Consider the following 6,004-nt stretch of genomic DNA (forward strand, 5'->3'; position numbering starts at 1 on the left):
ACACTTGCCACCTGGCACAGCAGGGGCTGGCGGGGTGGCCACCATACCACCTGGGACAGTCTGAAGAGGATTGGGGGGGGCCCAGGGGGTGTGGAGGCCCTGGACTTTGGCCCAGAAGTCCAGAGGTAAGGGCTCCTCTGTCCAGGTGAACAGCTAATGTTGCAGTGTGATACATCTTCTAGAGTACTTTCAAAAACTGAAACAGATGGAGAAGCCTGTTGAACAGATTGAAAAACCAGACTGAAAAACCAAATTGAAAAAAACTTATGCTTCTTAGATTGAAAAAGAACTGCTGTATAGGAGCATGTATAATTTTGTGTTACCTTTGTGAGAAATTTAAACGAGTGGGCTTTTCTTATTATTATTTAAAAACCTCTCTGGAGGAAGAATTACTGTGATGTTGATCTTGCATCTGTGGTGCTTGACTATGACATCATCAAGATGGCCACCATGACATCATCAAGGTGGCCATACAACTATTAAACCTCCGTAATTATGTGGCCAATTCCGTTGTGTAATATCAAATACTGAGCCATTCTAGCCCAGCAAAAAATTGCCAGCAACCTCGTATGAGTTCTGTCCATGCCTAAATGTCCCCCACAAGGGACATCATGTGTCAGTTTTGGCAACCTTAGTTGAAACTTCTCCAGCACAATAAGCTGCTTGACAGGACTCCAACTCCTCTTTTCATATGCAGGAAACCAAAAGCTATTTAATTATAGCTATTTCAACATTTTAAATGGATTTGGAGTAAAATGGAACAGACATGAGAGATCCAAGAGACACTGAGTTCAGGGCCAAAAGCTTTGCTCAATAGACTTTGTATATCTCAAGCTATTCAGAAAGTTTTGATTTTCTTCTGCTGTTTACATAGGACTGGAGCAACATATAAAAGCAAATGCAGTCCCAGACTGCACAGATAGATTTGCTCTCTTGCATTGGCTTTGTTTTTCTAGGTTCTGCTCCACTGCTAACATGGAAACAACCTGTTTAGTTGTCCTACTAAGATTATGCCTCCAGCTCTTTGCTCTTCCCATTTACTTGCTGTGGTACCTGGGCTTATGGAGCCTCTTTAACAAGAAGGCATTTCCGTATGTCATAGCCCTGTTCTCCATTTATTACAGCAGGAAGATGTCTGCCAAGAAAAAGGAGCATTTCAGCAACCTGAAGGGCACATGCTGACTCTGTTGGAGATTGGTACAGGAACTGGATCCAATTTCCAGTTCTACCCAATAGGATGCAGAATTACTTGCACAGACCCCAACTAAAACTTTGAGAAATTTCTTCACAGGAACCTTTCTCAGAACCCACACCTGTTGGTGGAACACTGCTTGGTGACATAAGGTGAGGACTTGCACCAAGTCCCAGATGCATCACTGGATGTGGTAGTTTCCACCCTGATCCTGTGCTCTGCGAAGAGTGTAGGAGTCCTGAAAGAAGTTCTACAAGTGCTGAGATCAGTAAGTAGTTCAAGTGGTAGTAAGTAGTTCTGTTCAATAACTGACATGCCAGACTAGGCATTCCTGGGATTTTCAGCTATCAGATACATATAACTGACCTCCTGCCCCTTGGCTGCAGATCAATTATGTGGGACTCACATGAATCCCATATGACTTCCACACCACTTTTTATTTATGCTGTTCAGATTGAATAATTCTTTCAAGAAGTGATTTGTTCTGGAATCTCTCTACTTCTTTCACTAATCACAATGAATGCTGGGAAACAATCCAAGAACACTGTAGACAGATTTCAAACATGCCATTTAAAGCACCCTTGACCTTCCCTCCCATTGCTGGGGGTGTACTAGGGTTGTGCATCGTGTCAAATCCGACAGTGCCTATGTCAGATTATATCACATCTAATCAGACATGACAGCAAGGAGATCATATCAGAATGGTCAGAATTCAATTATATTGTGCCGCATTTGCTGCTGCCAGAGTTGTTAGAACTGTCAGATTTATAAGTATTCTTTGAGGGCTTCTGGAAGCCCAAACAATGTCACCTAAGAGTAAAACTGGTCACAAAGCCTTCTTTGTGAAGTGCTGGAGGAGGAGAGGATTTTGGAGTGACAGATAAAGCTGGCCAAGAACAACGGATAATATCAATGGTTTGAATGTGTTGTTTTCCTATCACTGTGGCTGACATACAGCGCAAAATTCCACCTGCATTTTAAACATGAGTACAAGAGTGCATTTGTGCAAACACACAAAACTGCCCAAAGGGAGTTGCAGGATAAACACCATTGGAAATAATGGCCACCCATCATGCAGCTGCGTTTGTGCAGTCGTGCACACATTTCATTAAAACGCAGATGAGATTTTGCACTGTACGCCAGCCAGTGCTTGCAGGGAGAGACACAGGTCCCTTTGTTATCTCTGCTCAATGCTGTTCTCCACACTTTTGTTAGTATTCTCCGTGGAGAACACTCAAAGGAGAGAGAGTGAATATATATATATATATATTTACTTTTCTTTGTTTCAGTCTTCATCTTGATTGTGCTTAGTGGTCTGTAACTTTCTGCCAAAGTAATGATGGCAGTGTTCCATGGTGCCCCTATGTCTGCTACCATACAGTACTAGTCTCTGCACTGGTTCACCCACTCTCCAAAGCATGGGCACTTTTGCCCTCTTTTTGGATCTTGCCGGCTCTCTGGAATTGCTCTGTTTTAACAGAAATACATCGCTGAGGGTCAAGTGACGTGCTTCTGCTCTAACAGAGCATGTCCAGGAAGTGGGCCAGATCCAGAAACGATTTGCACCATTGCACAAGAGCACAAAAGTGGCCACACTTTGGAGAGCTGGCACACCAGCACTGGAGCTCGGACTGTGTGGCAACACGCAGATGCTAAGAGTGCCTGTGGATGCTGCTCTGTATGTCAGCTTGTATTTTTTTAAAAACTATTTTGGATTGTTGTACACTTAGGACAGGATCCTAGAATGAAGAGCGGTAGAAATGGAACACTCAATCCGTTGATAATACTGCTAGAAAATCAATATATGTTTCTTGTGTGGATGTACTGTACCAGCATAATCAGGAAGAGTGGGTCAAACCTCAGAATCAGTCATTCATATACATGGTGGTTTCTATGCAAGGCTAACAACACTGAGATTCTCCAGATTCCTGATTGTGTAAAGCAGTCCTTGAGGGGGCTCTTCCAAAGGAAAATACGGAATAACAAAAGCGCTAACTATTCGGTTTCTCCAGGGTGGAGCTTTCTACTTTATGTAACACATTGCAGTGCTCCTTCCAGCTGGAGTCCCTTCTGGCAGCAATTCTGTGCTCCAACATGGACACTTTTGGATGATGAATGCCATTTGACCAGAGAAACCTGGAAAGACTTGGAAAAGGCCAGCTTCTCAGGGCTGAAGCTACGAGCCCTTTTAAATGGCAACCCAGTTGAGCCTCATATTATCAGCTATGTTTTGCTGGTCAATGACCGAATAAACTTATAACATCAGCTATGCTGTCAAGTCACAAAAGTCTAAAGACTATTTATTGATCAAGATTTCCTAACATATATGCATGCAGGGATGTGTGTGTGTGTGTGCGTGTGTGCAATCAAAATGTGAAAAATACTGGCTGACATCAGCCCTCCAGCAACAGGCAGGGCTTTTGGAGGGGTGAGACACGAAAATTGCTCTGTACCTTGCCCACTGTGCAAGGAAACCTTTGTGCAGGGCTGCTGAGGGCTCTTTGTGGATCCACAGCCTTTCCTCCATTGCTGGAGGGCTGCGGAGTAGGTCAGCCACAGGTTATATCCCCCTTTTCAACCAAGACTGGCTCCAATTTTACCATTAAAATCCATACAAATATCCTATATAATAAAAGGCTAAGTGAGTGGCCGTGGCTTTGGAACGTTGGGGATCTGCGTCCCTGCCTCCCTGGGCTGTTCTGGGCCTGCGCGAAGCGCAGGCCCAGAAGAGCCCAAGGGACACAGGACTGCAGACACCAGTGTCCCACAGCCACGGGCGGCCATTAGCCGGTGTGTGGCGGCGGGGGAAAGTGGCCGAGGCGGCGGTAGAGCCGCCGCCTCGGCCATGAGCTGCGGCACGGCGAGAGGAGGCCGAGGCAACCAGAAGCGGCCGCCCTGAAAAAGGCGAGGGCAATGGCGGCGGGGGAAGACCAAGACGGGGGACAGGGAAGCTGGGTGAGGTGGCGGCAAAGCCGCCAACGAGTCCCCCGCCCGCTCACAGCCGTCGCCGCCGCCTGCTCACCCGCCCTCCCAGCTGCCCAAAATCACCTTCCCCGCTCCCCCCCCAAAAAAAGATTAAGGGCCAAAATGGCCCATGAGAAGGTCGCCGCCCCCGCCTATCGCCCTCCCGCCCACCCAGCTGCCGAAGACCACCTTACCCGCTCCAGCCCGAGGGAAAAGAGAGGAGCTCACGAGCAGAGCTCCTCTCTGTGCTAAGTCACTGCTCAAACTGCCGCTATGGATGCAAAGGATGGATGCAAAGGATTGCGTCCATTGCGACAGTATGGGCAGCAGCTTAACACAGAGAGTAGCTCTGTTCCCGAGTTCCTCTCTTCTCCTTCGGGCTGGAGCGGGTAAGGTGGGCTCCGGCAGCTGGGTGCGCGGGAGGGCGATAGGCGGGGGCGGCCACCTTCTCATGGGCCATTTTGGCCGTTATTCATCCACACACACACACACCCAAAGTATAAGCAAAATAAGGAAGAACAAAAACAGAGACAACAACAACAACAAAAACAAAAAGAGAGAGGGGACAAGGGGGGGAAAAAGAGACAGAAACAGAGAGAGAGAGACAGAAAAGACGGGATAGAAAGCTAGCGCCCGTTATCATAACGGGCTTAAAAATACTAGTACAATATAATTAGGGATATGTAAGGGGAGTTGTCTCTTATAGGCCTTCACAGCTGGTGACACAGTCCAGGTTTCAGCATCCAAGTTCTTCCCTTTTCCCTTCAAAGAGAGGAGACACAGGAGCTGCAGATGACAGAAAAGTACAGTAGATGTATCAATATTGCTGGAAGGTTATCTCTGATGTCTCTACTTTGTTGTCACATGGTGGAGCAGCAAGCTTATTTTTTAAGTCTTCAGGGAAAGAGATTCTCTGGCCACATTTGCATGTAACACAGAACCATGGGTCCAATGGACCTACCCCCCATCCAGCTCTCCTGTCCAAATTCAGAAGTAATGGAAAGCAGGGAGCCTGTAGCCAGTGAGACTGCAGAAAGGAGGGGGAACTGGCTGTGCTTCTTTCATTAAGGACAGCCCACACAGCCAATGACAGCCGGAAAGATGGAGGAGCTTCCTCCCTCAACTCTAGTTTGAGATAATGAAGCCTGCACTTCCACATTTGGATATAACGCAGGCTGCTTTAAACCTTGGGTTGGGGTGGCAAAACTCACTACAACCTGAGGGTACAAATTGGAGTTTGGAGAGCGGGGTCGCTCTCTGCGTGGAACCAGAATTCCAAAAGGCTGGCCTGCATTCAGATGTAACAGTCTGACAGCCTCTGGCTCCTTCAACTCCGGTTCCACATTACATGTGAATTCAGCCTATGCATTTGCAAGCTGTCCAGAGCACTGACTGGCTAGAAACTGATGATGTTACCAATCTACCACTCATCCATCCATGAAAAAAGTGTTTGAATGCTTTTTAAATTGATTCTTTTTTTAAAAAAAAAGTGGGTGGGAAGGATGAATTTCCTCAGGCTCTGCAACATGTCAAACCTGTTACATGTCAAGTAATGTCAGTGCCTCTGTCTGGCATGATTGGAAGGATAATGTATGAGAGCAGGAGCCTCTGACAGTTGGAACTGTCAGAAGCCCTCAGCTATCCTTCCCAATCTCTTTGGGAGATAGGACTTGTCGGAGCCCAGGCCAGTCCCCTACCCTCTCCTCCTCCTCCTCCTTTCGGATTGGGGGGCAAGGAACAGGCTGTCACACTTCCTCTGGAGGGAGTCTTCCATCAACCAGCTGCACTACAAGCTGAGATTTGATTTGAAAACCAACATTCCACACACACCAATCTAGTTTAACTGTC

General features: G+C 46.9%; 1 pseudogene; it reads left to right on the forward strand.

Moving 5' to 3' along the window:
• Positions 1-922: 922 nt before the first annotated feature.
• On the forward strand, positions 923-3,452 carry LOC128344034 (putative methyltransferase-like protein 7A; annotated as a pseudogene).
• The last annotated feature ends 2,552 nt before the right edge of the window (positions 3,453-6,004 follow it).

This window comes from Hemicordylus capensis, chromosome 2 (assembly GCF_027244095.1).
Source record: "Hemicordylus capensis ecotype Gifberg chromosome 2, rHemCap1.1.pri, whole genome shotgun sequence".
NCBI classification, from domain to species: domain Eukaryota; kingdom Metazoa; phylum Chordata; class Lepidosauria; order Squamata; family Cordylidae; genus Hemicordylus; species Hemicordylus capensis.